The sequence below is a fragment of the Schistocerca gregaria genome, chromosome 2 (genome assembly GCF_023897955.1).
Source record: "Schistocerca gregaria isolate iqSchGreg1 chromosome 2, iqSchGreg1.2, whole genome shotgun sequence".
Classification (NCBI taxonomy): domain Eukaryota; kingdom Metazoa; phylum Arthropoda; class Insecta; order Orthoptera; family Acrididae; genus Schistocerca; species Schistocerca gregaria.
In genome coordinates, this window is record NC_064921.1 from 163918012 (window position 1) to 163939309 (window position 21298).

The 21298-nt window shown below is 42.0% G+C and overlaps 1 protein-coding gene and 1 pseudogene across 1 annotated transcript in view; both read left to right on the plus strand.

Moving 5' to 3' along the window:
- LOC126336594 (uncharacterized transporter slc-17.2-like) overlaps positions 1–21298 on the plus strand; it is a 1359524-nt gene that overhangs the window by 218862 nt on the left and 1119364 nt on the right. The window lies entirely within an intron of this gene.
- On the plus strand, positions 6387–6504 carry LOC126337097 (5S ribosomal RNA; annotated as a pseudogene).

The window sequence follows — 21298 nt, forward strand, 5'->3', positions numbered from 1 at the left end:
ACACGCCATGCAAGCTCTGTTTGACTCAATGCCCAGGCGTATCAAGGCCGTTATTACAGCCAGACGTGGTTGTCCTGAGTATTGATTTCTCAGGATCTATGCACCCAAATTGCGTGAAAATGTAATCACATGTCAGTTCTAGTAGAATGTATTTGTCCAATGAATACCCGTTTATCATTTGCATTTCTTCTTGGTGTAGGAATTTTAATCCGCATCCAATGTTATGCAGTTTGTCGATATCTTATTGAAGGTAGACATGTTGTTACGCTTACCATACGCCCTGGGTTCTCCCGGACAGCCCTGGTTCTGTAGTGCTGTCCAGGATAATATCCCATGGTCCCTAACGAGGATTTTTAATAGTTTTAGACTAATATTTTCGGCATCGCGTTTTTAAACAATCTCGTTTCTCTTTCAGTCGACCTTGAAGGAGGGTCTAACGTCGTGGGCAGACGTGGCTACCGGTTCCGCGCCAATTTTTCATCTAGTCATTTGTGTGTGATGTTATCCGCCTATATGTTTTTGTATATTTCTGTACGCTCTTAGGTGTATTCTTTCTTGTCTTATTGTTTAACAATGGGCAAAAGAGAGTGTGCACTTGCTTTACATACCTAAATGAAGCTGGAATTCGTGTCGTTATAATTACGTTGAGTTCGCATATAACGCACTGAAGGTAGCTGCACTATTAGCTGAAATTTAGATTTGCGTTAGGGAAAACAGATCATGTTACGACCAATACTGACGTCCTTTGTGTCCTATATTATTGTATTATAACGTTGTATGTATTTTAATGTTGTTGTCATTCTCTTCCTCGGCAAATGGGTCCGCTGGTTCTTGTTGAGTATCTCTGTACCAGTAATGCTCTCGGGACGACTGAACGATTCCGTCATGAAGCACATCGCTCTTCGTCGGATCTTCTCTATCTCTTCAATTAATCCATCTCGCTAACGACCAATACCGAAGAAAAGGTAGTTCGGTTGGTTGATTTTGTTCAAATGGTTCTGAGCACTATGGGACATCTGAGGTCATCAGTCCCCTAGAACTATTTAAACCTGACTAACCTAAGGACATCACACACATCCATGCCCGAGGCAGGATTCGAACCTGCGACCGTAGCGGTCGCGCGGTTCCAGACTGAAGCGCCTAGAACCCTCAGCCATGACGGCCGACGGTTGATTTTGTAAGCCGTTTCTTTCATTGATGTTTCATATTTTCTGAAGATTCTTCCAATGAATCTGTCAGCCCGGGCCGGCCGGAGTGGCCGAGCGGTTCTAGGCGCTACAGCCAGGAACCGCACTGCTGCTACGGTCGCAGGTTCGAATCCTGCCTTGGGCATAATGTGTGTGATGTAGTTAGGTTTAAGTAGTTGTAAGTTCTATGGGACTGATGACCTCAGAAGTTAAATACCATAGTGCTTAGAGCCATTTGAACCATTTTTTTGTCATCCTGGTGATTGCTTTTCCTACTAGTTGTTTCAAGCGCCCACACCGCTTTAGGTCACTATAGATTTACCGTAATTTTTCCATAGTGACCCATACCTAGATAGAGCCTTAACTTCTGTAAATTGTGGAAGGTGAGAATAAAAGACACATCTCACTGTATCACAGCTACTCTCTGACGTCACAGTTATGAAGTCACTGTGCTAGGTTTCATTTTGTCGCTACTGTTTTCCGGGGAGCTAAGACGTTTCGAAAAGGTACACATGATGTGTTAAAGTAGAATCTGTTTCACAAGTTACAGTCACTCAAGTCTGTAGGATGTCAATGCCTATTGCAAACTGATGAAATCTTCATTCCTTATCTGTAAAGGTGTCTCTGAATATCTGAGTCTTGCTTGATTACTACTAAATAAATATGGTATTCTCTTGTGGATTCAAAGATACTGTCAGTTTCATTAACTGTTGCGCGTGTTTCGAGCAACGCATTTCTTTCTTCGTTACCATCATCATCACTGGCTTCATCAGTTGACACTATCTACTTTTGTTAGTGACATCGGTATTTCACTGATTTGTTCCCGTCATGCATTTTTTCCTTGTCTTGTGCTAGTTTCATCTCTACGTGACTACTAGACACAACATTCTCTCTAATCAGTTTTGAGTATTTTGGTCTTGGTACAGCCCTCTGATTTTCACCTCTGCTGATTTTTCTAGCAACAAGTCAACTATTCCTGAATGTCGTAGCGGACGCACCACTAACCTGTTCTTTCTTCTGGTGACGGTCTCTTTACGTATCTTTTTCGTGGGTATTTATTTTGTAATTTATGTGTCCACTTGATTTTTAACTGTCTTTGATAGTAACACATTTCAAATGATTCCAGGCTCTTTGTTTCCCGAATTTCCGGTAGTCCACGTTTTACTTACGTACAGTACTGTTCTCCCGATGTACGCTTGCAGGAATTTCTTCCTCTCAGTGTTCGATACCAACAGAATTCTTTTGATTTAATTTAATCTCGAAGCCTGAAGTTCAAATCCCCGTGCGGCCAAAAGCTTTAAATTTTCTGTGGCTTTCCTTAATCGCTTTTCTTTTTAGCAGCGACAATTTTTATCGCTAATCCGGCCTCCTTTTAAGGAAAAAAGTAAAAAAGAAAAAAATCACCGTATACTTACTCTAAAGTGTTTTCTTTTTTCTTTTTAGTTGCAGGCAAATTTTAAATAATGGGGCGCATCTTCTTTACCGTTCGCTCGCCATAATATTGACGATATTCTCTGAATAGCAACTTTTCACTAGGAGCGATGGGAATCCCTATGATCTTTTAACACTGTGAGCGTATTTTAGACATTCCTTCACTAATTTTAATCCCCGCAAAAAGTGGTGACATTGTACGTTACTCTTTATCACGTAGATTCACTTGATGATGCGGCTTAAAGCCGCGAAACCATTCGTGGTTTAATAAACAACAATTTTACCAGCTGTGAGCTGAGTTCTTCCTAACATCCAGCCTTTCATCAGCTGAGGTTGCCCGGAATATAAAATAGTTTATATTGTAATCATGATGTGCACCTGATACTTCTTGTTCCTTCAGTATTTATGGACTGAATGACAGTTTTACTTAAGGATGACTTATTCTAGATATTACTTTCAGTGGTTTGCGTCTCTTTTCCACGTTCTCATGACAGCTGCTGTTCCGTGCAGGTTGGCAGAAGCTGGAATCGAACTTGCACTTCTTACATTCACTGGTTTCACTCTCTCTACGGCTTTTTTTATGGCTGCCTTGCACAATAGACTTCCTTGGTTTGCAACTTTGTTATTTGTAGCTTACAAAGTCTCTCTGTGGATGTTCGCGTTTTGTAGTCGATGATGTGTTGTCTATTCATTTACATTCTTGTGTAGAAAAATATTTTCTGTGTCTATAATGGTCAAAACATGTGTTGCCGACTCTAAGTCTGGACGGTCTAAAAATGAGAATCGGGTCTGGCGAATCAGCATTTCAGGTTGCAGTAGAGAAGAAAGAAGAACAATTTATGGATTTATGATGCTTAGTTCGCAGTCAGTGCATCTGAGTATCACTTATATCTGCTGTCCAGCCCCTAAACCTCGTTACTGAAATGGGAATAAAACTCATTGACATATACGCATTATATTCCAGCCCTTGGTAGCCATGTCTTTCAGACTCACTCTGGAAGTCATTTCCGTGCCAACTCAAGGAACACATAGGCACATGAAGTAAGTTCTTCACTTCTGGCACTATACGTGAAACTTGGCAACAATGCAGAATATGTTTGGTGCCTCTGTGAGTATCACGCTTTTTTTTTTTTTAAAAAAAAAGGATATCCTCTTGGTTTCAGATGTTAGAATTTTTTATTGCAGTTCCGGCATTAAACCATTTTGAAGCATAACATTATGACATATCGATGCTAGGCAATGAAAACCTCGTAACTCTATTTTGTTAAATTTTGCAGGTGAAGCAAAAGCGGTTTGTTAAAAGACGATATGAAGTGATAAAGTAAGTTGCTACATATGTAATTCTATAGTAGAAGCCTGGTTATTGACAGACTAGAAAAATCCATGCACTTTCAAATCTCTCTTTGATTATTGAGTTACTGGTTACTGGAAATACGAGTTTTAAGACACAGATGGAGTTATGAATTTTTTATTGTATGCCATCGATATCGTTATGTCTGTCTGTAAGGCATATTTTTTTGCTTCAAAGTGGTTTTAATATCGAAAATGCAATCTCAGAATAAAATTCTAACAGCTGAAAGCAAGATAAAATCCTTAAATTTTTTTATGGAAGCTGTGGACCCATACCACAAGAACATAATCATGATATTGCTTCCTAAATGGCACACTTGTCATTTCCATTGAATAATCTGAATGATTTTGACTTACGACATACATCAGGGTATCAGTGGTATGATTTTGAGAGGCAGTTCCATGCTTCCTCAAGACATATACATAGTTTACAATTTTAATACTTAAATTATTGTGTTAATTCTTTAACTTAAGATTATACATATTAATGAGTAGCATTTTACATTAAAAATTTTTAGTTTTCGTTCATAATTACATGAAATACTCAAAATAAAATTGTTGTTGTCCCTAGAAGCCGTCAGATAGACGACCTGCAGCAACTAGTAGGTGGCCGGATTAGCTGTTTAGTAATAGGCCTATGAATGAAACTAGCACCATTCCATTATTTTGTAGTTCATTGTTTACAAGACATACATTGCGCAATAGTTGTATTTTGCTTCCCTTTTCCTTAAAGATCTGGAGATGGTGATTGTGGACCAAAATCGATAGTATGATAATAAGTTGTTTATGGTCACTTACTTGAAATAAAGAAAAATTTTGTGCTTCGTGGATCACTGTCTTTCTTGGAGATGTTGCATCTTGTGAATAATAAAATTAATAGAAATGGTTAAAGCTGGCGGTGAAGTGCTACGTTATGGATGTAATTCGTTTTAACCTTGTTTATCTGGGACAGAGTCGTTTCAATTTCTCATCGTCAGGGTTTTATGCATGCTATCGGTTTCCGCACGCCCTGTGCGTGTGTCCCACTGACATCTGAGAGAAATGGTGCAACGGTTAAATCGCTTGGCTTTCATGCAATACGAATGCCGTTTAAATTCCTCGCTGGTCATCCAGATTTATAGTTTATGTTGTTTCCCCAATCATTTAAAGGCAAATATCGGGATCATTCTTTTGAAAAGGGCATGGACCATTTTCTTCTGCATATTTGTCCTGTCAGATCATGTACTTCACTTGTAATGAAGTAGGTATAGCGGAGTGTTATATCCTGATCTTCCTTAATTTCAGCTGTCTGTCTCTGTCTCACTTCCTCTCTCTGAGCAAATGTCTGTAATGTATTTTTCCCATAGGGAAAGCGGTTGTTAGTTTGCAGAATTCATGCTTGAGAAATACCACAAGACTTTCGAACATCGGTTACTGACGATACGGGCATTTTTAAATTTATCAGCAGAACCTGTATCTGGATCGCCAGTTGTGTTTATACTTGTGCTTTTAAATAGTAAAGATACAAAGTGTTTATAAATGTGCTTTTAAGTATTAAAACTGCAAAACGTGACCACAAATATGCCTTGATTACATATAGTCAATTGTTTAAAATCGAACGTAGTGAGCTATTAGGATTGATGTTCGTGCAGTGTACTGAAATGTTACAGCGTGTCCTTTCGTAATAAACTGGTTATACACTTTTCGTCTGCTAATATCCTGGAATGTGAAGTCAAGCATAACGTTTGGGCTGGCATGGGAAGCCATATATAACGTACGTTACTTCATTTAACGCTTTGTGAACTTTTAAGTGTTTGTTTTTAAATGTTTATTTGTGAAATGGACTTTGTGTATATTTTTGTTTATGTGATGCCATCTGAATGTTATGCAAAGCTGCTGAAAGAATCTGGAAGACGCAGCCTTTTAATACTGATCTCTTAAAATCCCGACTCTTCATCTTGGAAGAATTACTCTGCTACACATGCGTACAGTCTACTCTGGGTTACAGTCAAGGTGATGATGTACTAGGTACTAATGTAAACAAATTATTGTTGTACTGAAACATTTAATGCGTTTTACTATCATTATTATAAAGTCATAGGCATACACGGTACGTTAAAAGTGAGGGCAACGATGAATTATGTTGAAGATGGGGAAAGCGAGGGTGAGAAAGCCAAAACAGACGAAATGAAATCAACAGTGTATATCCCCTCACTCCATGAGACTCTGCTAATGGATTTGGCATCTAGAATGGAGCACTGGGATTACAGATTACTTCAAAATTACGTCGTCGAGACCGTGCTTATCACATGCCCCTCCATAACCGCATCCAGTAACGAGTAACGCCTGCACCTGAGTGACATGGTCGGTACCGTCGAGCCTTCTGAGGCCTGCTCGGACGGAGTTTAGTTAAGTTTAGTTCTTCCCTTCGTGTTCTTACGCAACGGCCGTACCGCAGTGGATACACCGGTTCCCGTGAGATCACCGAAGTTAAGCGCTGTCGGGCGTGGTCGGCACTTGGATGGGTGACCATCCAGGGCGCCATGCGCTGTTGCCATTTTTCGGGGTGCACTCAGCGTCGTGATGCTAATTGAGGAGCTACTCGACCGAATAGTAGCGACTTCGGTCAAGAATACCATCATAACGACCGGGAGAGCGGTGTGCCGACCCCACGCCCTCCTATCCGCATCCTCCACTGAGGATGACACGACGGTCGGATGGTCCCGGTAGGCCACTCGTGGCCTGAAGACGGAGTACTTCGTGTTCTTATGCTGCTGGGCACTGTGGAGGGATATGTGTTTCAACCAAGTCATTGGTGCACTATCTCGTGGCTCGCAGCTCTAAGCTATTATGCATCGTCTCGCTGCCTGGCAGGTGCTGGCGATGATAATTTCTTCTTTCTGCAGGTTTCAGCACTGCTCCAGTGTAGGTTAGTGACCCCTCTTACCAACAAAGATTGCAGCATGATTACAGAAACATAGAGAAGCGGCAGTACTCATGGTCAGAATATATGGTTGGAAGCTGATGATGACGGAATCGTATCGAAACACAAAGTGCCATATTGTATAAAATAAAACAGAGTCGTGACAGCTTCAGAAGAGCAATGTATCATTACGTTGCAAAATAACTGGCAGTTTGATGCCATTCTACTACTGTATACATCACAGGCTTGGAGCTACTAACTGAAGCACTGTTGTAACTGCTAAGACCGCTATTGCCGTGTTAGTTCCGGAGCGTCAGCCGCTAGAACGCACAGGTGCGGTTGCGTTGGAATTCCTGTTTCAGAATTTCCGTCTGAGCCGCCTACCGCCCGGGGTGCGGGCGCACCAGACACTCCTTGTAGTCTGGGCCGCAATTGCCGCAATTTCACGCTCGCTACTATGTAGCAGCTCGGCCAGTGCATCCGGCGACCGCTGCGGTCAGGGCGCGCTCCGCCGGCTTTGGGACACGGTTTTTGCGGCAGCCGTGCTGCAGTTCCGCTACGCTGCATCCGATGCACCTGACAGCGGTCGTCACTGCGTGCAACTTGCTGGTCGCAGTAGTGTCAAGCGGCTTTAGGCTACAAAGCAGGAGAAGCAACGTCTCAGCTCAAAGTACAGCGTGTCCTGTTTATCTTGGACACCCAAAGTAACTTTTTGTTCAAAGACACCAACCAGCACCAATGCCGTTCTTGTAACTTTTTCGTCATGAAGATACGCTATGTGATCAAAAGTATCTAGACACCCTCAAAACCATACGTTTATCATATTAGGTGCATTGTGTAAGGTGTCAGATAAATCCAACACCTTCCATGAAAACCCTGACATGATAAGCAAATCCAGTAGTATGTCACATAGCTCCGAATAAATCGTGACATTAAATTAACCAAAGTAATACGAGTAACGAGTGAGCAAATGGAATACCACAGACTAACGCAAGAATGCCTAAATGCATGTCGTACGTTCTCACCGTAAGACCGACGCAGTTCCGAGGGGAGAAACGAGAACAGAAGCCGAGAGCAGAACCATGATAAGCTAGAAGGCTCTACGATAAGGGAGGGGCTGGACACCCACGCCGCCAGACTACCTGTACGACTACACAACCCGCACGTTTTAGCGTGAGGCTTTTTTCGCGTCTCAGGTACGTCAAGGACCACCCCCCAGCCCATGTTAAAAGCTAGAGCCCTCCAGAAAAGCACTATAGATCTTACGATAACACAAAAAGGGCCACTACCACCCGCAAGTTTTGGCTTGAGACTTTTTCGCGTCTCAGGTATGTCAAGGACCACCCCCCAGCCCATTTTAAAAGACAGAGCCCTCCAGAAGAACAGTATAGATCTCACGATAACGCTAAAAGGACCATACCAGCTGCAGGTTTTAGCGTGAGACTTTTTAGCGTCTCTGTTACGTTGCAAACTTTAAAAACATTGCCCCACCACGAAAAGTATAACGTTTCTCATTGGATAGACAGAATTTTTGTAGGCAGAGCTTAAGGTTAACATTGAGACCCTGATTGGTCAGATGAAAACATAGCCAGATAGTTTTTTAAACTAACTTCGGTAAATTGTAGTAAGGAGAAGTTAAGAGAGTTAGTTCCGAGACGGCGAGCTGGATGGCTGGTGCGCCGGCCGCTGCCGCCCTGACGCTGCCTAAACACCGACAAGGTAATGAACGCACGCGATGCCGCATATTTGAGCGCATAAAGCTTCACTCAGAACTGCAGAAGTCTCATCTGTTACACCCCTTTTTTGCGTAATACTAGTGTCGATCGTTAATTAAAACTCATGGTGTTCACATTTGCCGCTTGAAGACCAGATCTGAAACGCGATGATTTTTCTTTTATATAGTTATTTACGGCAAGTTAGATAAGTAATTAAAGATAATCGAGGGTCACTGTAGACCATTTTGATAGTTTTCTCTTTTGTGAAACTTAAATTAAACCTAGTTTATAGATGTGACATGGCATAGGTCATCCTTCGATCGATTGTAGAACTTGGAAAACCACTCAGGGAATATTCGTTCACATTTTTGTTGATCGCAGTTGGTTTTTACCATCCTGTATTGAAACATTTCCTTTTATCTATATTGCAATTTATAAACGATGTTTTTTGAGTAGAATAAAATTATCAGTGGTAAACTTAACTGCTTTTTCTTCGTTATTTTACCAGCTAATTAAAAACAGGAAAGCCTTGAACCCTTTCCACTATATTTAGTTAGTATTAAGATTCTTTTACAGGGAGTGCAGTGGAGCTGACGCTGAGATCATTTAGTATATGGTTATATCATCGCTAGTCTCACTGAACTCTTCTGAATTCTACATGTCATGTGTGGTCTGGCGTCTCCTTACCAGCAACAGGTCCCAGGTTCAAACTAGTTAATTCCCTAAAAAACACGCTCAGAGCGTAGTTGCGCGAAAGTGGTAGGGAGACACGATATAGTACAAACAGACACCACCATGAATGTTTAGAATTGTGCTGCCACCTACTACCAGGTACTCCATACCAGCGATCTAAGTAGTCATTAGAAATCGGGAGAGAGGAGAATGGAACGTTCCGTGCAACTCACGGACTTGGAACGTGATCAGTTGATTGGGTGTCACCAGTCTCATACATCTGTACCACGAGATTTCCACACTCCTAAGCATCCCTAGGTCCACTGTTTCCGATGTGACAGTGAAGTGGAATCGTGAAGGGTCACGACAGCACAAAAGTGTACAGGTCGACTTAGTATGTTACCTGAGATAGAGACCGCCGAGAGTTGAAGAGGGTCGTAATGTGTAATAGGTAGACATCTATCCTGACCATCACACAGGAACTCCAAACTGCAGCAGGATTCACAATGTCGGTTACGCGGGAGGTGAGAAAACACGGATTTCATGGTCGAGCGGCTGCTCATAAGCCACACATCGCACCTGTAGATGCCAAACGACGCCTTGCTTGGTGTAAAGAGAGTAAAAATTGTACGATCGAACAGTGGAAAAACATTGTTCGAAGTGACGAATCACGGTACACAATGTGGAGATCCGATGGCCGGTGTGGGTATGGCGAATACCCGATGAACGTCATCTGCCAGCTTGTGTAGTGCCAACAGTAAAATTCCAGAGTGGTGGTGTTATGATGTGGTCGTGTTTTTAATGGAGGGAGTTTGCACCCCTTGTTGTTTTGCATGGCACTATCACAGCAAAGGCCTACACTGAAGTTTTAAGGCCAGCCGGAATGGCCAAGCGGTTCTAGGCGCTACAGTCTGGAGCCGCGCGACAGATACGGTCGCAGGTTCGAATCCTGCCTCGGGCATGGATGTGTGTGATATCCTTAAGTTAGGTACGTTTAAGTAGTTCTAAGTTCTAGGGGACTGATAATCTCAGATGTTAAGTCCCATAGTGCTCAGAGCCGTTTGAACCATTTTTGATGTTTTAAGCACCTCCTTGTCTCCAAATGTTTAAGAGCAATTTGGGGGTGGTGACACGATCGAGCACCTGTTCATTATGGACAGCCTGTGGTAGAGTGGTTACTCGACAATAACATCCTTGTAATGGATTGGCCTGCACAGGGTCCTGACCTGAATCCTACAGAACACCTGTGGTATGTTCTGGAACGCCAACTTCGTGCCAGGCCTCACCAACCGATATCGATACCTCTCCTCAGTGCAGCCCTCAGTGAAGAATGGGCTGCCATCCACCAAGAGACTTTCTAGCTCGTGATTGAACGTATGCCTGCAAGAGTGGAAGCTGTCACCAAGGCTAAGGATGGGCCGACACCATATTGAATTCCAGCATTACCGATGGAGGGCGCCATGAACATGCAGGTTATTTTCAGCCAGGTGTCCGGATACTTTTGATCACACTGTGTAGGATCAGCAGTATGTCTTTTTTTAAATATCATAACTTATTTTTAAATTCAGTGATTGATATCTTCTCATACCTGTTCAAAAATGTATCACAGAGTGCCAATCACATAAATATGACTGAGCTATACCAGCACCTTTCTGGGTAGCGATAAAAAACTACGTTAGAAATGTAATGAGACAGATTTTTTTATTTACCAAAGTTTTTTATTATTTATTTTTCAAATGAAAATAATGTCCCCTTCAAAGCTGGTTCCTTCAGTAGCTATACACTGGCTGAGTCATTCCCTGTCTTGGCAGGAGCTCTGAAAGGCTTCAACTAGTAGGGCCTTTAACAGCCCAGACTGCTGCTGGTGCTGTGACAGATGTTGTGGCATTGTTCTGCTGGAGCCCTGTCTCCATGAGGGGCTGCCCTGTCTGCCCTCTATGGCTGTGGGCCTGTCCAGGAAGATTTACTAAGGGATGGGCTCGCTAACAATTGCTTTCAACCGCCAACAAGCCGTTTCTACATGGTAAGAATCATAAAAATGCCTCATACTTTTAGCGCCCTGCCAGGTTCCATCAACGTCTGCTCAGGCCGTTAGCTTTCTAGAGTCTCACTCAAAGTGTGTCAGGTGGTAGCAAAATGGTATGCGAAAATTAGGTGAGAGAGTAACTTGTCCTCTCTCAGCTTCACCGACTCGAGCAGCTCAATGTGTAATACCGAGGCCTTCACATCTAGAATGCCACTGATGATGGCATCTTGCACTTTCTATTTCATATTTTTTTCCTTCTAAATCAAATAATCGTTAGTTAAATTTGCCCAACTTCCCAAAGATAAGTTATTTTTAAGTTTTTATTTATTTGTTAAGAATTGAAGTATGTATTAGGTATTTTACCAAACACCAATGAAAAAATCTTTTTATAGAACTTTTACAAAAATGCAATATAAAAAAACGGTCCATTTAGTCAACCATGTGACAAACCATCAACACGGATAAAGGTCAATTAAATGGACTTCAACTTATCTGCTTGAATAATTAATGGAAAATTTTTGAATTAAGAGTCAAAATAATACAGTTATCTATATCTGTCACTTTTCGTTCCTTTCACGACGTATTTCGAGCTCTCTTCAGGTATATCAGTGGTCTGCATGAGTTTTTTCCCTGAATGTAGGCAGCTGCCTTCTTTGCGCTTCTACAAATTGGTTGTTATGTTTTACATATTACCGTAAAATACCTCTGAATCTATACATGCCAAACGATGACAAAACTACATACAAAATATCGCAGTAAAACGCACACTGTAGGTCGTTATAAGTGATGCAGAATAGATAATTTGTAGCAAAATGAACCGTAAGACAGGTGACTAGCTACACCCAGGACTCACGTCAGCCACTGCTCCACATGACGCTGAGGATGTAATTCCCATAAAATAAAATTTACTGACATAGATAATTGTTTTATTTTGTCTTTTATATCAAAAAGTCACAAGCTACAAGTCACGAAAAAAAGACAGGCGTTCTCACTGCTTAATATATTTATTTGACGTCACTATATGCGTTTCAGTGTGGTTACCGCAATCAGAATCTGGGGTACATTGAAATAACAAAAGAATCGGTACACACTAAAGAAATGAAATAATGCCAGTTGTTAAATCTCAAACGTTTTTACTGCTTAGCAAAGTTATTTAACCTCTCTGTATTCGTTTCAGTGCGTTTACCGTAATCAGAATCTGGTGTACGCTGAAATAACAAAAGAATCGGTACAAACTAAAGAGATCAAATAATGCCGGTTGTTCAATCTCACACTTCTCCTGGCTACAACAGAACATAGTCCCTTTAGTTTCGCGGCTCAATGCGTTATTATTTTTTCTGTCATGGTTCTTTTGTTGTTTATTAGGCACTCACTTTGTGAAATATGTTTCTGATGCCTTCTCGCTCTCATTTGTCACTGACGGAAGGAGAAAGTCAAAAACAAAAGATTTCGTTAGCCTCATTGTTCTGGTAGAAGTCGTAGTCACTGTATGCAAGGCAGAAACGGGCATGCATTTGTTCAATATAGTGATGAGCTGATCTAATAAATAGTTTTTCGTACATTATTTTATTAGCAACCATTATTAATCGCACGTATGTTTAAGCTCATTCAGAAGGTAGAAACGAAATGTGAACATTGCAGATTTGAGACTTTTAGAGAATTAGAAAAGAGTATTTTCATTACAGGAGTCCATGTTTTTTCAGTTGAGTACATTTTACAACGGCTAAGAATCACTAAATCAAAGAGAATTTTAAAACTTTTAATGTTTCATACCATTACCGGCCAAGATAGATACGAAGCCCACACCTACTACAGTAGTACAAGTTTATATGCCAACTAGCTCTGCAGATGATGAAGAAATTGAAGAAATGTATGATGAAATAAAAGAAATTATTCAGATAGTGAAGGGAGACGAAAATTTAATAGTAATGGGTGACTGGAATTCGAGTGTAGGAAAAGGGAGAGAAGGAAACATAGTAGGTGAATATGGATTGGGGCTAAGAAATGAAAGAGGAAGCCGCCTAGTAGAATTTTGCACAGAGCACAGCTTAATCATAGCTAACACTTGGTTTAAAAATCATGAAAGAAGGTTGTATACGTGGAAGAACCCTGGAGATACTAAAAGGTATCAGATAGATTATATAATGGTAAGACAGAGATTTAGGAACCAGGTTTTAAGTTGTAAGACATTTCCAGGGGCTGATGTGGACTCTGACCACAATCTATTGGTTATGACCTGTAGATTAAAACTGAAGAAACTGCAAAAATGTGGGAAATTAAGGAGATGGGACCTGGATAAACTGAAAGAACCAGAGGTTGTACAGAGTTTCAGGGAGAGCATAGGGGAACAATTGACAGGAATAGGGGAAAGAAATACAGTAGAAGAAGAATGGGTAGCTCTGAGGGATGTAGTAGTGAAGGCAGCAGAGAATAAAGTAGGTACAAAGACGAGGGCTGCTAGAAATCCTTGGGTAACAGAAGAAATATTGAATTTAATTGATGAAAGGAGAAAATATAAAAATGCAGTAAATGAAGCAGGCAAAAAGGAATACAAACGTCTCAAAAATGAGATCGACAGGAAGTGCAAAATGGCTAAGCAGGGATGGCTAGAGGACAAATGTAAGGATGTAGAAGCTTATCTCACTAGGGGTAAGATAGATACTGCCTACAGGAAAATCAAAGAGACCTTTGGAGAGAAGAGAACCAAGTGTATGAATATCAAGAGCTCAGATGGCAGCCCAGTTCTAAGCAAAGAAGGGAAGGCAGAAAGGTGGAAGGAGTATATAGAAGGTTTATACAAGGGTGATGTACTTGAGGACAATATTATGGAAATGGAAGAGGATGTAGATGAAGACGAAATGGGAGATACGATACTGCGTGAAGAGTTTGACAGAGCACTGAAAGACCTGAGTCGAAACAAGGCCCCCGGAGTAGACAACATTCCATTAGAACTACTGACGGCCTTGGGAGAGCCAGTCCTGACTACACTCTTCCATCTGGTGAGCAAGATGTATGAGACAGGCGAAATACCCTCAGACTTCAAGAAGAATATAATAATTCCAATCCCAAAGAAAGCAGGTGCTGACAGATGTGAAAATTACCGAACTATCAGTTTAATAAGCCACGGCTGCAAAATACTAACGCGAATTCTTTACAGACGAATGGAAAAACTGGTAGATGCAGACCTCGGGGAGGATCAGTTTGGATTCCGTCGAAATGTTGGAACACGTGAGGCAATACTGACCTTACGACTTATCTTAGAAGAAAGATTAAGAAAAGGCAAACCTACGTTTCTAGCATTTGTAGACTTAGAGAAAGCTTTTGACAATGTTGACTGGAATACTCTTTTTCAAATTCTAAAGGGGGCAGGGGTAAAATACAGGGAGCGAAAGGCTATTTATAATTTGTACAGAAACCAGATGGCAGTCATAAGAGTCGAGGGGCATGAAAGGGAAGCAGTGGTTGGGAAAGGAGTGAGACAGGGTTGTAGCCTCTCCCCGATGTTATTCAATCTGTATATTGAGCAAGCAGTAAAGGAAACAAAAGAAAAATTTGGAGTAGGTATTAAAATTCATGGAGACGAAGTAAAAACTTTGAGGTTCGCCGATGACATTGTAATTCTGTCAGAGACGGCAAAGGACTTGGAAGAGCAGTTGAACGGAATGGACAGTGTCTTGAAAGGAGGATATAAGATGAACATTAACAAAAGCAAAACGAGGATAATGGAATGTAGTCAAATTAAATCGGGTGATGCTGAGGGAATTAGATTAGGAAATGAGACACTTAAAGTAGTAAAGGAGTTTTTCTATTTAGGAAGTAAAATAACTGATGATGGTCGAAGTAGAGAGGATATAAAATGTAGGCTGGCAATGGCAAGGAAAGCGTTTCTGAAGAAGAGAAATTTGTTAACATCGAATATAGATTTAGGTATCAGGAAGTCGTTTCTGAAAGTATTTGTTTGGAGTGTAGCCATGTATGGAAGTGAAACATGGACGATAACTAGTTTGGACAAGAAGAGAATAGAAGCTTTCGAAATGTGGTGCTACAGAAGAATACTGAAGATAAGGTGGATAGATCACGTAACTAATGAGGAGGTATTGAATAGGATTGGGGAGAAGAGAAGTTTGTGGCACAACTTGACTAGAAGAAGGGATCGGTTGGTAGGACATGTTTTGAGGCATCAAGGGATCACAAATTTAGCATTGGAGGGCAGCGTGGAGGGTAAAAATCGTAGAGGGAGACCGAGAGATGAGTACACTAAGCAGATTCAGAAGGATGTAGGTTGCAGTAGGTACTGGGAGATGAAGCAGCTTGCACAGGATAGAGTAGCATGGAGAGCTGCATCAAACCAGTCTCAGGACTGAAGACAACAACAACAACAACCATTACCGGTTTCGAACATTTTGTTTATCATCAGACGGTGAAACTGAATTTACCCGACGAAGTATTAATCACTTGGTGAGTGTTTACAGTACAGGAACCAAAATGAAATACTAAAAAATTACAGTTCAAGAAGAGAAACTGATATTGTAATTCTGTCAGAGACGGCAATGAACTTTGTGGATCACTTGAACGGAATCAACGGTGCCTTGACAGGGCGTTAAGAGATGAAAGCTAACAAAGGTAGAATAAGAGTAATACAATGTAGTCGAATTAAATATGCCTATGCTGAGGGAATTGGATTAAGAAATGTACAGCAAAAAGTAGTAGAAGAGTTTTGGCACTTGGCAAAAAAAAAAAAAAAAAAAAAAAAAAAAAAAAAAAAAAAAAAAAAAAAAAAAAAAAATTAAAAAAAACTAACAGTGGCTGCAGCAGAGAAATATTTTAATATATAAAATTAAGCGTTCGGAGGTCGTTTCTAGATGTAGTCATTTGGAATACAGCCTTGTTCATAAGTGAAACGTGATTGACGAACAGTGCAGACCAGGAGGGGAGTTTCCAAATGTAATGTTGCAGAAAAAGGCTGAACGTCAGGTGGGGAAATTGGATAACCGGTGAAGAGGTACTGCATAGAACGGGGAAGAAAAAAAATTAGGACACGTTTAGAGTGAAAGTGAAGCTGATACGATACAGTCTGAGGTACCAATGAGTGTTACGGGCGTTCTGTGCCGAGAACATCGACACAGCAATTGTGTACTTGAAATGCCCTGTAAATTACAGTTATTAGGCCATGATTGAATAAAAACTATATTTCTGTTTCTATATCAGAATATAACTGAAACGGATTAACTCTCGAATAAATTACTCATAGTAGTTCAACTGCTCAGAGTCCATAAGCTAAGCACAATAATTCTATCGAGCTTCAAGAGCCATAAATTTGAAATGTAGTAGCTACATACATCCAGAATTCTGCTAGTGAGTTTACCATATCTCGAGCAATGCCAGCGGTGCATATTTCAAGGTAATACTTGAATAGTTCCGGTTTCGTTAGTGAATGGTGTGAATTCATTAGCGGTGACTATATCTACTGTACTGCCTCATTGCACTAAATTTTATATTTGTTGCTGCGTGTACGAACAAGAAGTTAGACCGCCTTCTTACGCTGCTAAGTTAGGTGCAGACGAAGGTGATCACACACGCTGTGAATAAACTTGCGAGATGCCGGGGCTAGCAGTGTATTTAACACTAAATTCTTCTAGAATCTTCATATGGAAATGATGCTCTAAACCCCCCTTTTCTAACTCCAACCTTTTGCTGTTGCACGTGGATTAAGAAGAAACGCGAACTGACTGGCTGGCTCTGAGCACTATGGGACTTAACATCTTAGGTCATCAGTCCCCTAGAACGTAGAACTACTTAAACTTAACTAACCTAAGGACATCACACACATCCACCCCCGAGGCAGGATTCGAACCTGCGACCGTAGCAGTCCCGCGGCTCCATACAGAGCGCCTAGAACCGCGAGACCACCGCGGCCGGCCCGCGAACTGACTGTAATCGACCCTAAAGTGGAGTAGAAAAGATTTTGGAACCTGTGGTAATTTAATTTGATAGAAATTAATTTGATAAAGGAAAGTTTCATTAACGTAGAGAGAAATGAAAGGGTTGCTCTACCGGTCAACAGAGTGAAAGTCCCGCCCAAATAACAATTTGATTCATTATGACTAAACTCAAAATAATAAACAAAACACATGAAACATTTACAATACGTCAAATTGGATACTCAAATAAATGCTGTGTGGGTGAAGTTGTCCATAAACTAGATAGTGACATTTATGACCAAATGGTATGTGGAGCCAATTCCTTGCAACTCGAATCTTAAGAGAAACACCCAGCCAACCCGATATTAATTGTTGCTACAATAGTGATAACTCAGACAATGAATACCCAAGACAGAACCACGTTAGAAAAGACGCAAACAGGCGCGCTCTGCTGAGCTCTGATTGTCACATACCTAAATTCCCTAATCTGGCAGTGCTGTGGACATACATTACCAAGCTGTCTTCTTAACTGCAAGGACACGATCTGGCGTACCGGAGGAGATTGCTGGTTGCTTCGACGTCGCGTCGTGGTGATGATAATGTCGCGAGTAAAGCCCGCAACAAATTATCCTGGTCTGATTGTTCCAGACTACAAACTTTCTAGTAACACAAATGCGCCTCTGAGGGAGACGAAGAAGGCTCCTCGCTGCACAATCACTGACGGTACAGTGACTGATTGTAACAAGCGAAGTCAGACGGTAACTCCGGTACAGTCAACTTTAGCCAAAACTGCTCAAGACGGCCAACATGGGCCGCTTGTACGCAGAACGCTCAATTGCCAACTGTACTCGGAAAGTTACGTTGAAGTCGAAACTTCATCAACTTCGTCAAACAGTTACAATTAAATGAAAGTATATTAGACAGCCAACGGAAGGCAGGCTTTCCAGAGCAGCGAGAGCTCAGTATTGTAACCTACTCCGACCAAAATTCGAGAGTCGGCTCACTCAAGAGCAGCCGTACAAGCCGAACACAGAACATTCCCGCCCCCACGACGGTGGCCGTGGTTAAAACGTGCCAATCAGCAACTCGAAAACGGGCGGAAAATTCCACTCTATTGCCGAAGCACTACTATTCCACCAATGGAGATACTTGGCGTCAATTTCTGCGCGGATTTTGCTACATCACGGAGCTATCCCCTGAGCAAGCCAATCAGAGTTATGATTTTGCAGAAAACGCGAGAATTTGCCCGCCATGACTACCTGGGAACACAAGCCATTCTCAGGTCTAGCTGGTAGCCCGCCAGAAAGTGTTTTCATTAAGTTTCTGCGAAGAAACGGAATCTCTATACCCAGCCGCTCCTTCAGGCCCATGTAGGCGTGTTACCCCCGCTCTTATGACAATGTCGGCGTCTGGAAAGCATCCAGTGGACTCCCTCACACCCGTTGGCTTAACCCTTTCAAGATCAGCAGAACCCGCCTGTCACCGGACCACCCGGATGACGAGAGATGCTGCGGGGAAATCCGCGTGTGAAGGAATAGCAACTTTTCACCGAATGCAATTAGATAGGAAAATATTCATATCTTCTGAGTTCTCAATACTAGCCTTGTAATGACCATACTCGGTTATATTCCCCCAAATCGAATTACTCAGAGTAAGATAGAAATATGGGAGGGGGCTCATGCCACCTCTCAAACTTTGCACTGAAATTGGCCGCAAGTTATTGAAATGAATAACTATACGCCGTGCGTAACTTGAAGAAAGTAGATTCAGTGTCACGTAAGTGAAAAATCTGAACTCCGGTGCTATAGGAGTTTTACTTTAGTGCGGAAACCAGTTTAAACGAAACCATTACCGAAGTTAAAGCCTCCTAATTTAATTTCACATCTCGTTTGTTCCCTTTGCGCTGAATTTTGACACTTTAATGACAGGAGACTCATCAAATAGTGGGATATATGGACTGGAATGGTATGTTAATCTATATCGACGATTTGTCTCAAGAGTTAAGTTCCTCTGCTAAATGAAAAATGTCGTCTTAAACGCGTCGCGTATTTCAAAGTAACTCTCATGTACCGAGACTTCCTACAAATCTTTGCATGAAACGGAAGACTGTTGAGGACTGTTAGAGCATTCCCGTCAGTGTCCCTATACGTCCGTCTTGACAGCGATAACGTCGTGTGGTCGTATCACCTTTTATACGTGATGCAATGTGTTGTTTGGTACCATAGTAACCTGATACAGCTCGAACAAATCTTCTCGTAATGGTGAGTCGTCTACTGCTGAAGTGGCTACTTACAGTAGTTTCATGATGACTTGCAAATTACTTTTAAAGAGGACACTCATGTTTACCGCTCGTCTTAATCGGCACATATCAAGTGAGCTGTATCGCACGCAGTGACGCCTGTCGATGGAAATCCGTACTGATATCACCGGATAGAGAACACCTGCAGCCTTTTGTAATCACCTATATCCGCCAGCTCCACTACACCTCCTGTTAGGGATCTGCTGCAAAGATTAAATATTTCATTTTCCTACGGCTTGAAATAAAACATAAATAAGTCTATGGTAGGAACGCACGACATTGTTACGGATCTTAAGAGGATGTTTACAATTACTCTCTTCAAACAGAATTCGTTGGCACAAGTTTTCTAAATCAGTGGTAAGCTTCTGGAGGCTGTGCCATCGTTTAAACATCTAGGAGCGCTGCTGCGAGGCTATATGAAGTGGGACGTATATGTTTCATTAGTAACAGGCAAAGCGGAACGACGACAGAAATATTCCGCGGGGCTTAGGAAAACGCGTAGCACTCGGAAAGCGAAGCCCATGCGAAACGATACTGTGATGCGGCGTGTAAAGAATTTCGCAAGTAGACATGACACCAGACTTGCAAACTACTGAGAGCCACAGGCGAATATTTTTTTTTTAAAAAACTGATAAAATAAAAATTAATTTGGATGCATATCACTTGTTCCTACGTCTACGTAGTACTCCGCAAGCCACCTAATGGTGTGTGAAAAGCGCCCTCTCCCAATTTCAGTGATGTATCTCTCCCTGATGAACAATGCCTCTTTTGTAACGTGTGCTAATAGAGTTTGTTGAGCACCTCCGTTACGTTCTCGTGCCGACTAAACGCGCCGCTCTCCGTTGGATCCGTTCTCTCTCTCTCTCTCTCTCTCTCTCTCTCTCTCTCTCTCTCTCTTCTATCAGTCCTACCGAGCGAAGTGGCGCAGTGGTTAGCACACTGGACTCGCATTCGGGAGGACGACGGTTAAATGCCGCGTCCGGCCATCCTGATTTAGGTTTTCCGTGATTTCCCTAAACCGCTCCAGGCAAATGCCGGGATGGTTCCTTTGAATGGGCTCGGTCGACATCCTTCCCAATCCTTCCATAATCCGATCAGACCGATATCCTCTCTGTCTGGTCTCCTTCCCTAAACAACCCCAACCCTATGAGTCCTATCTGGTAGGGATCCCACATAGATTTGGACACTCAAGAACAGGCCGAACAAGTGCTTTATAAGCCACTTCCTTCGTCGGTTTGTCACCATTAGTGTACCTATACAGTAATGTATTTCTTTTCCTAAGTATACGCAATATGTTACATTTACACTCCTGGAAACTGAAATAAGAACACCGTGAATTCATTGTCCCAGGAATGGGAAACTTTATTGACACATTCCTGGGGTCAGATACATCACATGATCACACTGACAGAACCACAGGCACATAGACACAGGCAACAGAGCATGCACAATGTCGGCACTAGTACAGTGTATATCCACCTTTCGCAGCAATGAAGGCTGCTATTCTCCCATGGAGACGATCGTAGAGATGCTGGATGTAGTCCTGTGCAACGGCTTGCCATGCCATTTCCACCTGGCGCCTCAGCTGGACCAGCGTTCGTGCTGGACGTGCAGACCGCGTGAGACGACACTTCATCCAGTCCCAAACATGCTCAATGGGGGACAGATCTGGAAATCTTGCTGGCCAGGGTAGTTGACTTACACCTTCTAGAGCACGTTGGGTGGCACGGGATACATGCGGACGTGCATTGTCCTGTTGGAATAGCAAGTTCCCTTGCCGGTCTTGGAATGGTAG